Here is an 18,890-nt window from a genome sequence, read left to right as displayed (position 1 = left end):
ACTTCATCAATGTCTATTCCTTCTTGAGCCTCTCCTTCTAAAACCGGGTTAACATAGCTAGTTTGAGACTGTGGTGGATTAGGGTAGGCTGTGCCTTTCTCATAGGCTACACGGTCTCTTTGTCATTTTTTTACTTTTATTTAGTTTTAGTCTTTCCAGTAACTGGTCAATTGTAGTAAATGACCTATCATACTCATATTTATAATGAGGGAAGTCTGAGTTTTTAAGTATTTCTGTGTTCAAAACTGTGACTTCTTTAGATAAGTCATTCACTTGAAAGCCATAATATTTCACCATTAATTTAAGTAAGGTGATTCCTTGCAAATCAAAGAACTCCAAAAGTTCCTTGTGAAACAGTGAGTTTGCTATTAACCCTGTAGGAAAAACGTGATAGCGTAGCCCTTTCGGAACTAGATGTTCTTTTATACATTCATTTAGGTAGTTGATCTCCAGTTGCAGTTTTTTAGTTTTCACTAGTTTAGTATCAAGTAGTTTTAATTTGTTAGTTAAACTAGGTGCACTGACCTGTAACTCATTGGCGTCTTCTGCCGACAGTCCCTTAGCGTTCGGATTTCTAAATTTCAGGTTACTAGTGTCAGTAAGCCATTTTTCAAATCCGGGAACTTCAATAAGCTCTCCGACGCCTTCTCTTTCAACTATAATGGAAGTTCTTCCTCCTGAGTGAATGTAATCCAGTGAAAAATTCGGGCTGGAGTTAGTTCCTTTACCAGCCTGATTCGCGTTGTTAGACTCTTCCCTTGTTGTAAAAGTTCCTTGCGACCGTTGAGCTGGAGTAATATCAACGTCAGAATTACTCCTTCTTGTTAAGTGGGTTGCAGTAGGGATGTTACTTGATTCAAATCTAGCAGCCAAGTTATCCACTCGCTGTGATAAATCGAGTATCAGTGCAGTTAAGTTTCCATCGTCATTAGAACTTTCTGTTTGATCTAGTAACAATGAACTACTGTTATTATCTGTAGTTTCAGTCCTAGTAGAGTTCTCCGATGCCATGAAGATTACAAGGAACCACAAACCTTGAAACGAACCAAAACAGCTTGACAAACAGGACCAAAAATCAAGAACTCCAGGCAAAGAATACTCCAACCAAACGAACTTTAATATTAAGTGCTTTTCGTCGTCCGCATTAGGATGACTTCTTCAGATAAAATACAAGGATTACACATACAATTTATACTAGTTCTTCTTCAATCTATCAATTAATTAACTGACTAATTGGTTATTAATTACAATATTAAAGGGGAACTTAAATATATAACTATATGTACACACTTTATGAACTCATCTTAAAACCCTACTCTCCAACCCCAATTTTTAAAAAAAAAAAAAAAATATATATATATATATATATATATATATATATATATATATATATATATATATATATATATATGTGTATATATTTACATGTTTAAATCCTATGTTTTTTGTATGTTTATGTTTACATCATTAGTCTAAAATACGTATCAGAGGTCTAAATTATAAAAGACAAATATTAAAAAGGACAAAATACTAGAGAGGAAAATAGTCCTATACTTAATAACTTACTCAGGGGAAGAAATATAAGATAAAAGTCTAAGGTAAAAATCTACCTAATAAAACATTTGTCTACCTTTACCTATTCAAGCTTCTAAGCTTTAAGAGACATGAAATGTTACATTGTTCATTTAATCCTGGCTCTAGGAAGGCGTTGGTTCTAAATTGCCAGGATAATTCTCGTTCTTCTAAGAGTAGGTTAAAGGGGCCCCTTCTACTATAAATTTCCACTTGGTCTAATCCTACAAATTTAAAACTATGATTTGGAAAGGATAGAATATGTTTTGCCAAGGCATTCTCAGTCTTCATTTTAGAGATAGCATTAGTGTGTTCATAGATCCTATCACGGATTCTACACATGCTTTTTGGATGATATCTTCATTTGCCTTTATGGCAATAAAGATATAGCATCTAAATTCGTAAATCATCTGAACGGTACTACCAGTTTCCTTAAATTTACATTTGATTTCCAGGACACCAGTATCAACTACTTAGATATCAACTTAGTTAAAGACATAGAAAATAAACAACTTTATGCTAAAATACATAGGAAAGACACATATAGTAATTCTTTCTTGCACTATACGAGCTTACACCCTTATTCTCAGAAAAAAAGCCATTGTAAAAGGCCAAGTTATTAGAGCAGCTCGTATGGTTACAAGAGACAACGACTTTACCTACGAATGTAAATTATTGGAAGAAATGTTTCAACATAGAGGATACCCTAAGGAGTTCCTCAAAAATATATTTGATGAAGTTAGTATAAAGAGAGAAAATGGAGTTATTCTCCCACTTTTGAAAGAGAGAAGTCTTATATGTAGTCCAGAAGAAACGGTTATTTCTCAAACTACTAGAGCTACGAGCTTTAGATTAGAGTCCAATTTTGAAGACAGTAATTCTAATAGGGCTGAACTATTTGTAAACACTAAAAATGACGTTATTATTAGATATATCATGACATTTAGTCTAGAAAACAACACTATAAGAAACATATTGTATAAAAACTGGACTATGCTTTTATAACAACTTTTGGTAATTTACCCAAAATAACTTTTAGAAAAGGTAAAAACCTTAAATCACTTCTAGTGACTAGACCCACAATAAATAAAGAGAAAGAAAAAGGGACATTTAGTTGTGGAAACTGTAGCTCCTGCAAACATATTAAGACAGGTAGTAAGCACACCATAAATAATAGGACTTGTGTATTAAACCACAAACTGAATTGTAATTCCAAATTTGTAGTGTATGGTGCATTGTGTTTAAACTGTACAAGTTTTTATATCGGGAAGACGGAAAGGAGGCTCCGTGATAGGATCTGTGAACACACTAATGCTATCTCTAAAATGAAGACTGAGAATGCCTTGGCAAAACATATTCTATCCTTTCCAAATCATAGTTTTAAATTTGTAGGATTAGACCAAGTGGAAATTGATAGTAGAAGGGGCCCCTTTAACCTACTCTTAGAAGAACGAGAATTATCCTGGCAATTTAGAACTAACGCCTTCCTAGAGCCAGGATTAAATGAACAATGTAACATTTCATGTCTCTTAAAGCTTAGAAGCTTGAATAGGTAAAGGTAGACAAATGTTTTATTAGGTAGATTTTTACCTTAGACTTTTAGCTTATATTTCTTCCCCTGAGTAAGTTATTAAGTATAGGACTATTTTCCTCTCTAGTATTTTGTCCTTTTTAATATTTGTATTTTATAATTTAGACCTCTGATACATATTTTAGACTAATGATGTAAACATAAACATACAAAAAACATAAGATTTAAACATGTAAATATATACATATACATATATATATATATATATATATATATATATATATATATTTTTTTTTTTTTTTTTAAATTGGGGTTGGAGAGTAGGGTTTTATAAGATGAGTTCATAAAGTGTGTACATATAGTTATATATTTAAGTTCCCCTTTAATATTGTAATTAATAGCCAATTAGTTAATTAATTGATAGATTGAAGAAGAACTAGTATAAATTGTGTGTGTAATTCTTGTATTTTATCTGAAGAAGTCATCCCAATGCGGACGATGAAAAGCGCTTAATATTGAAGTTCGTTTGGTTGGAGTATTCTTTGCCTGGAGTTCTTGATTTTTGGTCCTGTTTGACAAGCTGTTTTGGTTCATTTCAAGGTTTGTCTCCAAACCTTCCAACCTGGGATGACCCTCCAATATACTTATTCCTGATCCTGTCCACCTTTGTCACACCCAGTGCAAATCTTAACATCTTTAACTCTGCCACATCCAGCTCTAACTCCTGCCTTTTTTCCAATGCCACTGTCTCCAACCCATATAGCATAGCTGGTCTTACTACCCTCTTCAGACCTTCCCTTTCACTCTTACTGGTACTTGTCTGTCACAAATCACTCCTGACACTCTTCTCCACCCAATCCATCCTGCCTGTACTCTCTTCTTCACCTCTCTTCCACACTCAACATTACTCTGAATTATTGATCCCAAGTATTTAAACTCATCCACCTTTGCCACCTCTACTCCTTGCATCCTCACCATTCCTCTATCCTCCCTCTCATTCACACACATATATTCTGTCTTAGTCTTGCTGACCTTCATTCCTCTTTTCTCTAGAGATTATCTCCATCTCTCCAGGGTCTCCTCCACCTGTTCCCTACTCTCACTACAGATTACAATGTCATCTGCAAACATCATAGTCCACTGGGACTCCTGTCTGATCTCGTCTGTCAACCTGTCCATCAACATTGCAAATAAGAAAGGGCTCAGAGCTGATCCTTGATGTAATCTCACCTCCACCTTAAACGCATCCATCCCTCCCACCGCAGACCTCACTACTGTCACACTACCCTCGTACATATCCTGTACCACTCTTACATACTTCTCTGACACTCCTGACTTCCTCATACAATACCACAACTCCTCTCTAGGCACCCTATCATATGCTTTCTCTAAGTCTACAAAAACACAATGCAACTCCTTCTGACCTTCTCTGTACTTCTCCATCAACACTCTCAGAGCAAACATCGCATCTGTAGTGATCTTTCCCGGCATTAAACCATACTGCTCATCACTAATCACGTCCCTTCTTAACCTAGCTTCCACTATTCTTTCCCACAGCTTCATGCTGTGACTGATCAATTTAATCCCTCTGTAGTTACTACAGCTCTGCACATCACCCTTATTCTTAAAAAATTGGTACCAAAACACTTTTTCTCCATTCCTCAGGCATCCTCTCACTTTCCAAGATTTAATTAAACAATCTGGTTAAAAACTCCACTGCCATTTCACCTAACACCTCCATGCTTCCACAGGTATGTCATCTGGGCCAACAGCCTTTTCATTCTTCATCCTCTTCATAGCTATCCTTACTTCCTCCTTGCTAATCCGTTGCACTTCATGATTCACTATACCCACATCATCCAACCTCTCTCTCTCATTCTCTTCATTCGGCAAAGTACTCTTTCCATCTGCTCAACACACTCTCCTCGCTTGTATGTTTCCCTCATTATCCTTTATCACCTTTACCTGCTGCATATCTTTCCTAGTTTGGTCCCTCTGTCTAGCCAATCGGTACAGGTACTTTCTCCCTCCTTAGTGGCCAACCTTTCATACAACTCTTCATATGCCTTATCCTTAACCAACTCTTTCTTTGCCATGCACCTCATCTCCTTATACTCATCTCTGACAATCCCACTTCTTCTTTGACAACCTCTTTCTCTGTATACTCTACTGTACTTCTTCATTCCACCACCATGTCTCCTTGTCGACCTTCCTCTGTACAGATGTCATACCAAGCACCTATCTAGCAGTCTCCCTTATTAGCTCTGCTGTAGTTACCCAGCTATTTGGTAACTCTTCACTGCCACCCAGTGCCTGTCAACTCATCCCTGAACTCCACCTCACAATTACCCTTTTTCAATTTCCACCATTTGATCCTTGGTGCTGCCCTCACACTCCTCCTCTTCTTGATCACCAACGTCATCCTACAAACCACCATCCTATGCTGCCTAACTACACTTTACAGTCTCCAATCTCCTTCAAACTGGCTCTCCTACATAAGATATAATCCACCTGTGTGCATCTTCCTCCACCCTTGTATGTCACCCTATGCTCCTCCCTCTTGTTAAAATACGTATTCACCACAGCCATGTCCATCCTTTTCGCAAAATCCACTACCATCTGACCTTCTGCATTCCTTTAACACCATACCTACCCATCACTTCCTCATCCCCTCTGTTCCCTTCACCAACATAACCATTGAAATCTGCCCCAATCACCACTCTCTGTATAAAGAAAGAAATATGGAAGTCAACAAAAGATACAAATGGAAATGTTTATGGAAGAATTAAATGTGTCACACTTAGAGGAAGATGAGGTTCAATTATTAACAGATAGAATAGGAGGAGATGAGAAAAAAACTGATGTATAATAATTTACAGGAAAGTCCCCAGGAATTAATGGTATTCCTGTTGAAGTTTGGAAGCTAGGAGGGAAGAAATGATAAAGATCTGGAAGGTTTTATGTAACAGTATTTGAAGAGGAGAAGACGTACCAACATCCTGGAAGAAAGCAGTAGTAGCTGTAATACCTAAAAAGGGTAAAGATACATCAGATCCAGCTTCATACAGGCCCATTTCAATACTAAACCATGATTATAAACTATTCATTATATATGAGGGATCAGAGTCAAAAAATAAAGTGGGTGGGGTCCTCTCTGATAATTTCTGCTTGAGCAGAGGAACAAAGCATGGTTGTCCTCTTTCCCCTTTATTATTTGCATTATATTTAGAACCACTGGCAAAGAAAATAAGGGACTCAGAAATTCAAGGATATAATCGGCATGGTGTTACAAAAGGAAATATTTTCAGCCTAGCTATCTGGAATTTTGTAAATGATTATATTTCATTTGTGAATATTAATATGATTTATATAGAAATGTGACAGAGGGAAATATTGCCAGCACAGCTGTCTGGAAGTTTGTAAATGGTTGTGTGTCATTTGTGAATGTCAACATGACTCGTATGCTGGTGTTACAAATCTGCTAGAACTGTATGTTATATGTAAATCAAGCTGCTAGAACTGTATGTTATATGTATATCAAGCTGCTGGTACAGAAGTGTGTGTGAAAAGGGTTTGGACAGTAACTGAGCTTAAAAGATGCATCTCCACTGTAGCTGTGTAAATGTATATATTAACAGTGGAAACTGGAACATAGAAGGTTAACATGCACAACTACAGGAAAACAGTTGAAATTAAATTGTTTGATAACCATGTAATAAAACAGATGTCTTTTGGTTTCAGTGCAGTAGCAGATAGTGTCTAGAACTAGAAGGTTTTTTATACTGTCTATACATGTGGAGGAATGTAAACTATTTTATGACTTCCACAATTTGCCTTAGATCTTAGAGAAGTCCTTATGTATGTATTTTCACAGAGAGATGCTAAATGCTGGCAGTTTCTAGCAATGAGGGTTTTCACCTGGGATAGTCTGATGACAAAAGTGAGGTCACCCTGCAAGTATCCCAGCAGCAATATTTGAGAGATTAATTTAAGAACTCTCTGAGAGAGAAAGAGAGAGAGAGAGAGAGAGGGGATATTTTGTATTTTGTCTTTGACCTGCAGCATCAGCTGGGAAAACCTACTCACCACATCTGTCTTGCCTGGCTCTGTAATTGTTAACTAGGGCACAGTAAATTTATTTTAGATATCGTTAGGAATATAGTAAAGATTAGTTTAGATGTGTTCTGTATTTATTTGAAACAGTCCTGCAAAGTTGTTTTAAATATTTCCTGTGATTTTGACCTCTACAGTTACAGTTATATTTAAATCTATCTTTATGGATATTTATGAGACATATTTTAAGCTCTTAGAGTACTTGCATATCTATTTGGTGACATTGTGCAGGCCACTCCTAATAGCCTTGCTCTTGGTCACACTACCACTTGGATTAATAGCAACATTACACAGTAGGATTGGACACCCTTTGTTAAGGGCCTTAAAGTAGCCAATAAGGAGTGACTGGTGGCAGGCTAAACTACCTTACAGCCTGGGCAGAAGGGGGCATAGCTAGTAAATCTGTGCCAGCCTTTCCCAGGTGTGTGTGTGTGTGTGTGTGTGTGTGTGTGTGTGTGTGTGTGTGTGTGTGTGTGTGTGTGTGTGTGTGAATCAAATAAATGTGTGTGTCAGCTACTCATTCAGGGACATGAAGCACTGGTTGGACAGACAGGGTGCTGGATGTCTTGGCTTCGTCACTCAGCTGAGATCTCAACTCTATAGCTGTGCCAGTGGGGAGTCTTACTGGGGATCTGGAGAAAGAGGAGGAAACCAGCTCCAGATTGACTGTGGCCTCTGTGTGCTAAGGAAAATTGCACTTTACTGTGTGTGTACTTGTCATCCTCCCAGTGTGTACATCCCCCACTGTTGCCTGTGGTGAGGACTGAGACTTCTTAATTACTGGGCCAGTGCTGGGGCATCACATATGGTACTCAAAAGATGGATCTATTTGCAGATGATATTATTTTATACCTAACAAAACCAGAAAGAGACATTACAGTGTTGTAGAACATTTTGAAACAGTTTCAAATATTTTCAGAATACAAAATGTATGAAGCTAAAAGGTAAGAGTGGTAAATTATGTACCCACATATGAATTGGTTCAGCAATTTCCATATTTATGGGGACATGATAAAATGAAGCATTTAGGAGTATGGATTAAAAATGATTCTGGTGTGGCAGCTAAGGATATACGGGAGGAGACTAAACAAAAGATAATACAAAAACTGAGAAAATGGAAGCTTTGTTATATGGATATGGATAGTAAGGTACAAGCAGTTAAAATGTTTTTAGTCCCATTAGTCTTATACACAGGTCAGGTATATTGTTATCAACCAGAAGGGAAGTTGTGGGTGGCAATTAATAAAGAGCTGAAGGAATTTATCTGGGAGGGGAAGATGGCAAGAGTCATGTGGGATAAGCTGATTCTTCAAGTAGAACAGGGCGGACTGGGGTTACCCGATTTGAAGGGGTATTTCAGAAATGCACAGTTTCAGACTCCTATACATAGCACAAACAGAAAACTATAATTCAAAGTGGAAAGGGATGATTTCACTCAGGAATTATAGATAAACTCCCTAGGACTAAATCCCTGTCACAAGATGGGTGGGCAACTGGCTCATTGGCAGAACCCACACAGTAACAGTAGCAGCCTCCAAGTCCGACTCCAGACCAGTGACGAGTGGAGTACCACAGGGTTACATCTTGGGTCCTCTCCTGTTCGACATCTACTTCTCTGAAGTGCAGGCCAACACAGAAGGTCTTTGGCTAACAAAGTTCGCAGATGACTGCAAAATGGGAGCCATAACAGAATCACCTAATGATGTAGACATTCTACAAAAGAGGCTCACAGAGACAGATGCTTGGTGTCAAGTCATGGCCTCAAGCTCAATGCCAAGAAGTGCACTGTCACCCTCTTTGGGAAAAACTCGGTACCCATGAACTACCACATAGGCAGTAGCTCACTAAACACTTAAAGTGTGATGAGACCACAGGACACAGCTGGACAGTAGTCTCTCCTTTGATAACTACAATAGTCACAGTAGTCAGGAAATCCTTCTACGTGGCACACCTCATCACAAAAGGGTTCTCCTCTAGAAAAAAGGAGGTCATTGTTCCTCTCTACTCATCCCCTCATTAGACCCATTATGGAGTACAATGCCCCGTTTAGCATGCATCTCACAAGACACCTACAACAATTGGAAAGGCCACAGAAATACCTCACTAAGAGGATTACCAGCCTCAAACAGATGCCATATGCAGACCATCTCAAAAAACTCCAACTCTACTCTATTGCATATCGCTTACTCAGAGGCGGTTTCTGCCTAACATACAAAGCTATGTCAAACCCAGAGCTGTTGGACATGCTACACTTAGAAATCCCAATCTCTCCGAACTACATGCTCCAGGGACCTAAACTTTGTCGCCACAATAAACAGAACAGGCTGGAGGGATAGATTCCTGTCCCAGAGACTTCCCATACTCTGGAACAAACTACCCATTCATGTCAAGCAAAACTCCTCATTGGCCCTCTTTAAGAAAAACCTTGACGACTGGATGCGAAATAGAAAATTCACTTCGGGGATCACTTCTGTGGCACTGCTTGACAGGGGCACAGGAAAATAATTTTCTTGGGTGGCGAAAGCCAGGGAAATTTTTTAGCTAGGCTTATACAGGCCCCAAGGCAGATAGCCTAGTAACTACCTATGAAACGAGGGAAGCTCAAGAAACCAGGAGAGACTGGGATTTTGGATACAGGCCTTTAAGGAGAATAACAATAATCATACAGAATATTATATCTATAAAGTAGCAGAAAGTATCCTAAGAACAGTAGTTAATGTAAAGTAGTTCCTCTACCTATGGTGTTGGAGAAAAAAATCTTACATCAGAAATATATATAAAAAAATAATATGGCACTTAAAAAATAAATAAGTAAAACACAATAATTTTAGAGCCCATTCTCTCTCTCATACATGGTCATTTCTCCTTTCATACATACACTCACTCACACAAGACCACTCTCACTCTCTCTCGATGTCTCTCACACACAGTCACTTCTTTCATACATGCATTCACTCACACACAAACACAGTAAGAAAAATACACACTTTTTTTCTTACACTCACTAAACAGCAAAGGCGCTGCTTAGCAAGTGTAAAAGTAAGTAATTGCGACCATTAGTTTTTTAGCAGTCTGTGCTCCTTGGCAGCTTGATACACTATCGTGAAGCAGCAGACTCATTTTTCAGCAGTCATTACTTGCACATTAATACCCTGCTGGAGAACGTTCGTTCTCTATTCAGGGTACTTATAGGTTCATAGGTTGATACTAGGGCACTTATAAGCCTAGGCAGAGTGTGTTTGGCTTTCGCCACCCTTTTAGATTTGTTGACTGTGCCTCTGTACAGTAAGTCACAGAAGGTAGCCATATTAAGGTTAGTTTACTGTACCTCTGTCTAGCAAGGACACAGAAGAGATCCCAGGGGTAAACTTATGGTCTCCCATCCACTCGTCAAGATTTCTCTTTATTTTTATTTTTTATTTTTATTTTACATTTGTTGACCGGGCTAGTCTAGCTGGAATTATTTCCATTTTGATGGGAGAAAAGTAAGAGTCAAGTAAAGTTTGAAGAGGGGCAATGATGAGATTAGTGTTATGTCACTAGGTAGTAGGTTCCAGTTCCTTCCTACTGTGCTAGAGAAAAGAGAGTCACCAGCTGAGTTATTGGACTTTCTCTTGAATAGGGTCAGTGAGGGGCTCTGTCTAACATGGATTGGGATTTTGTTCCAGAGTGAGGGGAGCCTCTAGGATATCAATATGTCCCTCCAGCATGTCCTATTTATTTCTGTGCTGAGGCTCAAGTCCCTGGAGCATGTAGCTCTAAGGGATTTGGATTTCTTGAGGTGGAGCATGTCCATTAATTCTGGGTTGGACATGGCTTTATACGTCAGACACAGATCACCTCTGAGTACGCGGTACGCAACTGAGTAGAGCTGGAGTTTCTTTAGCCAAAGTGCATAGGGCATCTGTTTGAGTCCCTTGATCCTCTTGGTGAGGTACTTTTGGGGTCTTTCCAGTTGCTGCAGGTGTCGGGTAAGGTACATCCCAAATGGGGCATTGTATTCAATTATGGGACTGATAAGTGATGAGTAGTGGGGCACAATGACCTCTCGATCTAGATGTGGACCCTTTCATGATAAGGTGGGCTATATAGAAGGTCTTTCTAACTACTTTGGCAATGTGATTGTCAAAGGAGAGATTACTATCTACTTGGGTCCCCAAGTCCCTAATTACTTCTTCCGTACTTATACCACCTATGTGGTAATTTGTGGGAACTTTGTTTTTCCCAAAGGGGATGACAATGCACTTTTTGGCATTTAGCTTTAGGCCATGGCTCTTGCACCAGTTATCCGTCTCTGTGAGATCCTTTTGGAGGATGCTCATGTCAGCCGGAGAGAGTCGATTATGGCAACTTTGTCAGCCATAGTCCACCCGTGTTAGCCTGTACCTCGGAGAAATATATTCCGAACAAGAGAGGTCCCAGGACTGAGCCTTGTGGGACGCCACTTGTAACTGGTTTAGAGTCTGACATGGCACCTGCAATTCTGATCATGTGGGTTCTATCCCTGAGCCAGTTAGCAACCCATCTTGTGACATAGGGGGTGATATTTAAGCTGGTGAGCTTATTTATGATGCCCGAGTGGGGTACTGTGTTGAAGGCTTTTGCGAGGTCCAGGCAGGCTGTGTAGATTATCTTCCCTTCATCTATGGCTTTGGTAACAGTTTCAAAGAAGTCGACCAGGTTCAAGAGGCAAGATCTGTCCTTAAAGCCGAACTGGGTAGGATCCAGTGTCTGGAGGTTCCCAATGTCCTTGTTTATGATTTCCATGATGATACGCTCCATAGCCTTGCAGACCAGGCTGGTCAGGCTTATAGGGCGATAGTTTCCGGGTTCCGTTGTGGCACCACCTTTGTGGACCGGGACCACTGTTGCTGTACGCCATTCCTTGGGTACATATCCTGTAGTTAGGCTGAGATTGAACAGTGTCTTTAAGTGAGGGTTTAATTCTTCTTGGAGCTCATGTAAGACGCAGCCCGGGACACTGTCTGGTCCCATTGATGCTGTGTTTTTTGCTTTGGAGAGGGCAGCTCTCACCTGTGCATCTGTGATCACAGGGAGGCTACATTCTGTTGGAATAGGCATTTGCTCTTTTGGAGGGGAAGTGGGGGAGAAGTTTGCACTGAACCTTTCTGCCAGGATGTTGGCAAGGTCTGTGGGTTCAGTGTATTTTTTTCATTTTGCACTAACTCAGAGCATATCTGGGAGTTGCCTCGAAGGTTCCTGACATAACTAAAGAAGGCCTTGTGATTATCCTTAGTGTCTTGTGCAATTTTCTTTTGAAGATTGCCTTAGATGATTTTATGAGGGATCGTAGTTTCTTGCTAGTACTGATCTCCTTCCCTTTTTGGGATTTTGCTCTATCATGCAGTAGCTTCCTCCTTCTGTTATATAGCTTATTTATGGCCGGGATCCACCAGACAGGTCTCCTTCCTTTGGAGGAGTGAGTCTTGGTTTTATCTGGGATAGCATGCTCCATGCATTCCTGTAGGTGTCCACAGAATGCTTTTGTAAAGGATTCTGCATTTTGGGCCATAGTTTCCACTGGCCTGGGGCCTTTGAAAGATTCCACCTCGGTTTTGAGAAGTGTGAAGTTTGATTTTGAGAAGTTCTTCACCGTGGTTTCCTTGGCTGGGGGTGGGGACGGAATATGGATGTCCAGCGAGATTAACTTATGGTCTGATCTTACAAATGAGGGGTATACTTCTGGTGTGGAACATAGAGACCCCATGTTGGTGATTACCAGGTCCAATATGTTTTCCCCTCTTGTGGGAGTGGTGATCAGTTGTTCCATAGCATTTGAGTTTATAAATTCTAAGAACCGTTGGGCGAGGGTGTTTGGGCTTGAGTAGTTGGCTTGAGTAGTTTTCCCAATCAATGTTTGGGTAGTTGAAGTCACCCAATATAATGGCGTTTGGCGAGATCTTCATATTTTCCAGTGTTCTCAGGAAAGCCGAGTGGGGTTCCTGTGTTTGGGAGGGTGGTCTGTAGCAGGCTACAAACTGAAAGGCAGTTTTGCCCCACCGTTAGTTGCACATGGATGGTCTCTGATGCTTTGTGCAGTGCCACTAACCTGGAGGTGTGGGTATCTTTGATGTATATGGATACTCCCCCTTCTTTTGTGGTTCGGTCCGAGTTTTGTGGCCGAAAAGCATGGTATGAGGTATAACCTGGTAGTGCTGGGGTGCTTTCAGGAGCCTTGAACCAGGTTTCTGTTACTGCACAGATATCGATATTCTCCATACTGACGAGAGTCTCGAGTGCATGCATCTTGAGGTTTAGACTTCTGGCGTTGAGCAGTATTACCCTTAGTTTTTTCTTTGTGTTGTCTGTGGAGATGGGTTTGTCTTTTGAGTCTTGCCTAAAAAAGGCACTATGGGGGAAGCAAGAGCCTTTGCCAGTATTCGAAAACTTAGGGGAAACAGGTGCAAGCCGTCCCTCGCGAAGCAACGTGGCTTGTCGAGCATGTCATCCCAGGCTGACAGACACTGGATCCCCTTTGAATGACACCAATATCAACACCAAAATCGATCATTTTGTCTTTATACTGTAGCATCATTCTTGGTGAGGGCAAGATGCTACTCATGGCCAGGGTCATACCAGCCTGGGTTACATGATCAGAGAGCTCCTCTATGTCTCTTTTCATGTAGTCCAGGGAGGTACATCTCAGGTCATTCATACCAGCATGGACAATGACGGAGTCATATTTGTACTTGCTTTGGAGTGACTTGAGTGCATGTGTTATGTGGTGGATCTTGGCACCCAACAGGCAGCTTACAGTGACCTTCTCCTTATTCAGTCTGGTGAGTGGAACGTCAGTGTGTCTGACAATAGAGTCTCCTATTACAAGTGTATTCGGTGTGTTGTTTAGCCTTAAGGGCTGTGACTGTGTGGCACACTGACTTTGAGAGTTATGTGGTACGTGGGTATTGTTGCATGGTGGGGGTTGCTTGGATGTCTGCTTTGGAGGTCTCTGCTGCTTAGGCAGATATTTGTTTAGAGCCTCCAAGTATGTTTTTTGTGTGTTTATGTGTTTGGTTTGCTGATGCGATGGGTCTATGTGAGACTGGACTTGTGGTGTGTGTAGTAACCTTTTCCTCCTGACCGGCTGTGCCAGTACTGGGTTGAGAGAGCTCAGCCTCCAGTTTGGCTATATAGTTGCATCTCTCACATATGTTTGAGCTTGTTGGGAGGAGGAGAGGGTGGTCTGTGTACATAAGGCAGTTGTAACATTGCCTCAAGATTCCCAGATTCACCAGCTGGACTGGGGAGTAAACCCGAAACTGGCCTTTGGACATGCCTGAAAAGTATAGGGAACTACTTATTGACTGATCAGAAAGGACCAATAGGGAGCAAGTACTTAAAAGGAGTTTAAGAGGGTGTAGTAAGTTTATTAGTGTTTACCTGTAAGATTACTTATATGAGCAAGTGCCGGGCTTTTTAGAAAGAAAATAGAGTGCTTGTTTTGAGATTTAGAGCAGTTCTAAGGGAAAAAGTGAAGAGCAGACTTTGTGGAGCCAGAAATAGTTTAAACCCCTTGGCGCTGCGCTATGTGCAAAATCGTGCAAAGCCACTCTAAAGCGGGTTTTAAAGCAGGGGACTTGAAAGAGCTAGGAAATAGCCCAAAACGGCCAATAAACAACTAGTTACTGGGCTGAGACCACTCCTCCAGGGACAGATAGGCTGCTCAAAGCTCCCCACTCTCACTGGTGAACAGAGAAGCTTCCTCCTATCCAGGTAAGGATATGGGCAACACAGGAACTTGTACTGAAGTCCGGAATACAGCAAAACCTGAATTCAGGACTATTCTAGCACAGTAAAAGCGAGAAAACAAAGATATTTTTTTTTTTTTTTTTTAGGACAGTATCAGAGGCAGAAAAACATTAAATGCTTTGCACAGGCTAGCGCACTTCAGTGGGCAGCCTTAACAGTTAAATCAAACAATGACTTTAAAGTACAGGTAAGCAAAAAAATGCAATAACAAGCTTATTAAGGTATTACAGCAGTCACAAACTCGCTTTTTGGCGAGAAAATGCAGTCGCTAATGTAAAGGTAGCAAAGAAATACTTAATCAGGCAGTCACTCTTTTTTGTCTCGCTGCTGCTAGCACCACTCTGCAGGACCACGAGGAGCTTGGCTGAATCGGAACTGATGTACAGTTTGCCCATTCTCTAAGCGATGTATAATATTTGTACCTGCAGTGCGTCTGTATGGTTTGTGATGTAAAATGCTTGCAACTAGGATTGTGTCGGTGTGGTTTGTTTCCATTTATATACATGTATTGCCTATGTCGTAAGTGATGGTTTAATAATGATGTTTCTTGTTAAAAAAAAAAAAAGAGCAGAAATTGAATACTTTTATGTAATGTTACTTAGGTTATATGATATATAGCAGTATATGAAGTAACGTAAACTTGTTAATACAGTATTTAAAAAACTCCCCACCAATTTTATTCAGCATCAGGTTATCGGACTTTTTTTTTTAAATGACAGCACTTGGTATCACTTCACAGACATGATGAAGCTCATATGAAGAGGGGCTCGTTTAATATTGGGGAAAAAACAGCCCTGGACTACAACAGTAAAGTCCTAAATCACAGAAAAGAAGTTAATTTACAGAACCCTAAAGGCCACTCACTGTGTATATGTATTCTGCCTACCAAACAAATGAACGAATAAGGTAAAAAATGCGTTTAATAAAACTGTTGTAGTTCCCTCTCAAATGCAATAAATGAGACAGAATATCTGTATTTCAGCACTCCCTGACTCCAAAAAAAAATACACCACTACATACATACATCAAACAAATGAGCACAGCAGGCATAATTAACACCTTCCCGAACTCAATAAACAATTCAAGTAAACAGATGATGACAAGATTTCAGCACGGGCTAAGGAAGCATGTTTTTTGCATAGAGTTTGAACTGCTTCCCAGATTAGAAAGACACTCCCAGATAAAACGGTTTGTATTTCTAGAACACAGGAACCAGTACTCTTTTAAAAGAGACAGTAAACTTTGATAAAACGTTAAGCTATCTTATCTACCATTTCTGCCTGGACGCCGGTCACACAAAGAAAACAACCTTTACGTAGTAGAGGAAAGTCATAAATATTTTGGGGCACCTTTGCATGTCTGCGAAGTTTAAATATAACGCACCAAAAAGAAAACACAGTTAACAGAAGACAGTATTAAATAAAACCTCTATAGAAAGTTCTTCTGTTTCCTTACCTGCTGTATCTTTTAAGCTCGGTTCATTATCTGTATCCTAGGTCCTTGTGCTGTTGGTCAGTTGCTAGGTTACCAATAAGCATACTACAGGGAGCCTTTTAGGACAAACAGTGCTACAGTGAAATGAAGTATTCAGCTAGAATCAACCTTACAGAACCATCCATACTAAACCCCTTTATTCCCATTCTGCACACGGGGTGTTGGGAGTGTCACTTAGCGACAATCATGTCGAGCGAATGTTTACACCACCGGGTGGCTAGCCGTGCCGCGGTAGTTGATCCGTACCCCTCACTCGCGCACAGCACACACTCCAATTTAGACTGTCCAATCCACCTACTGCTTGTCTTTGGAATGAAGGAGGAAACCCACGCGCCCGCGGGGAGGACATACCGACTCCCACAGCAGATAAACATCTGAGAATCAACCTTACACAACATCACTGGTAAATAAAACTTAGCATTCCTTTCAAGTGTTCCTCATTACGAGGAACGTACCTCATTTGGGGTCTTAAAAAGTTCATATTCTTCAAAGTTCCACATTGAAAGAGTCTGTCACGCATTCGGTGTTAGGAATTTGTTTAAGTGAAATCCATGGTAGACAAGAGATTAATCATATTAATTCATTAAAGGATGAGCTTTATGAGTAAAACTAGCATATTTAACCATCCATCCTATGACCTTCCTAGTTGAAGTTGTTAGCCATTAGTATGTGTTCCACATTTGTTCAACATTATGAAAGCGAGCGTTCCTCATTTTGGAGATGGAAGGTTGAGAGCTATGAAACGTAGTATCACGCATAATAAAGTACCTCACTCCTCTAACCATTAGAAATCCTCTGTAATACCACAAGACACTGACTGTCCGCACTATTTAGTTAAATGACGAAGCATAACACACTAGTAACGCCACCATCCTCTGTAATTTCCAAACATTAAAACCAATTACTGCACTTAATTTAAATGCATCTTGTACTTCCACTCTCACTTTTGATCACCTGCCATTCAGTTTGCACGGTTGTATTTCACTGTGTCACGCAGTTAGTAAAAAACGTCAGATAATCACACTTTTAATTTTTCTGCTCTGGATCTTGTAATGCTGATAAAAGCCAGGTGGGAACACGAGATTTAATTTTCAAACATACACATTCTCAGCTAAGAAACTTAAAAAAACACAATTTATATACATACGTGTGTGTGTGCGTGTATATATATATATATATATATATATATATACACACACACACACACACACACATATTTTATATATATGTGTGTATGATATAAACATTTTTTTAACAGAAGCAAATACTACATTCAGCTGAACAGCTCAACCTGTTCTTGACTATGGCATTTATTTATATGTCTATAAAAGTCATACCCATGTGTCATACCCTTTCACCCAAGTGCACACACTTCAGAATTACACTGTCTTTGTGGATCCGCCTTGAGAAATCATATGTAATGAATGGCAGTGATGTGTGCTACAGCCAGCACTCGGAGAGGAAAAGCAAAAGCCGCCACCCCCATAGCAGTCCTCCATACTGCTGAACATTAGGAGCCCTGATTTAAGACAGCCAGGAGTCATCCTCCATTTTTATTCCATTGTTGCCTTAGCCAGTATATCGAGGGAAAATTGGAAAGCCCCCTCCCTACACACGCTGTTGATATTATAGCCCTGGTTTAAGACAGCTAGGTACACTTGTATACATTTTAAGCCTATCACCACAACTGCTGATTGGCACTACCAATCACATTCCTAACAAATTACCACTTATGACTACTAGAGTTACCACCTGTCCCACTTTGCGAGGGACAGTCTCTATTTGGGCAGTTGTGTCCTGCCAAAAAAATTTAAAAATGACAAATGTCCTGAGATTTTAGGACAAAATTATTTCCTATATTTTATGCAATAGTTGCATAAAACAGTTATTCTGTATCTAAAATACCTAAATGTTATAAGAAACAGAATAAGCAACTAAAATGCTACAAGAATAAGATTTTATTTGGGCAAAAAAGTTAAGTTCTATCCTTTTGTACTGACCATGGGTATGTGTCGGCCTGTAAAATCTGATGTTTGTACCAAAAATGTCCCACTTTGGCCATTTGAAAAGGTGGCAACCCTAATGACTACCCTCCAGTTAATATTATGGTTGTTCTGTAGTAGTTTATAGTTGCACTGATAATAATTAAGTATTAAGTGAGTGCATATTTCATTACTGTTGGAGCTGACAAGCTCCTCCAATCAACTGCAGCTGTACTCCTTTTGTGAAAACTGAAAGTAATCAACCGATTGGGGTGGGTATCTTGAGACGTTGTAAAAACTGTTACATGCTGTCTGACAATCAGCTATTACTCAAACAGCATAAGTGTGTGAGAGATGTGCATATGTAATATCCTTAGAGGCAAAAATCTCTGTCTCTCACACATAAATCATCAGCAGTACACCACACA

At 39.9% G+C, this 18,890-nt stretch overlaps 1 protein-coding gene across 1 annotated transcript in view; it reads right to left on the bottom strand.

The window, feature by feature from the left end:
• Positions 1-16,848, bottom strand: part of SPA17 (sperm autoantigenic protein 17) — an 804,953-nt gene extending 788,105 nt beyond the window's left edge. Inside the window, exon 1 of the mRNA XM_044081178.1 lies at positions 16,442-16,848. The gene's annotated coding sequence lies outside the window, so the exon portion shown is untranslated. The remainder of the gene's footprint in view (positions 1-16,441) is intronic.
• Positions 16,849-18,890: the final 2,042 nt, after the last annotated feature.

This window comes from Protopterus annectens, chromosome 8.part0 (assembly GCF_019279795.1).
Source record: "Protopterus annectens isolate FY-2018-M chromosome 8.part0, PAN1.0, whole genome shotgun sequence".
Taxonomy (NCBI): Eukaryota; Metazoa; Chordata; order Ceratodontiformes; family Protopteridae; genus Protopterus; species Protopterus annectens.
This window is presented reverse-complemented; position numbering and strand designations above follow the sequence as displayed.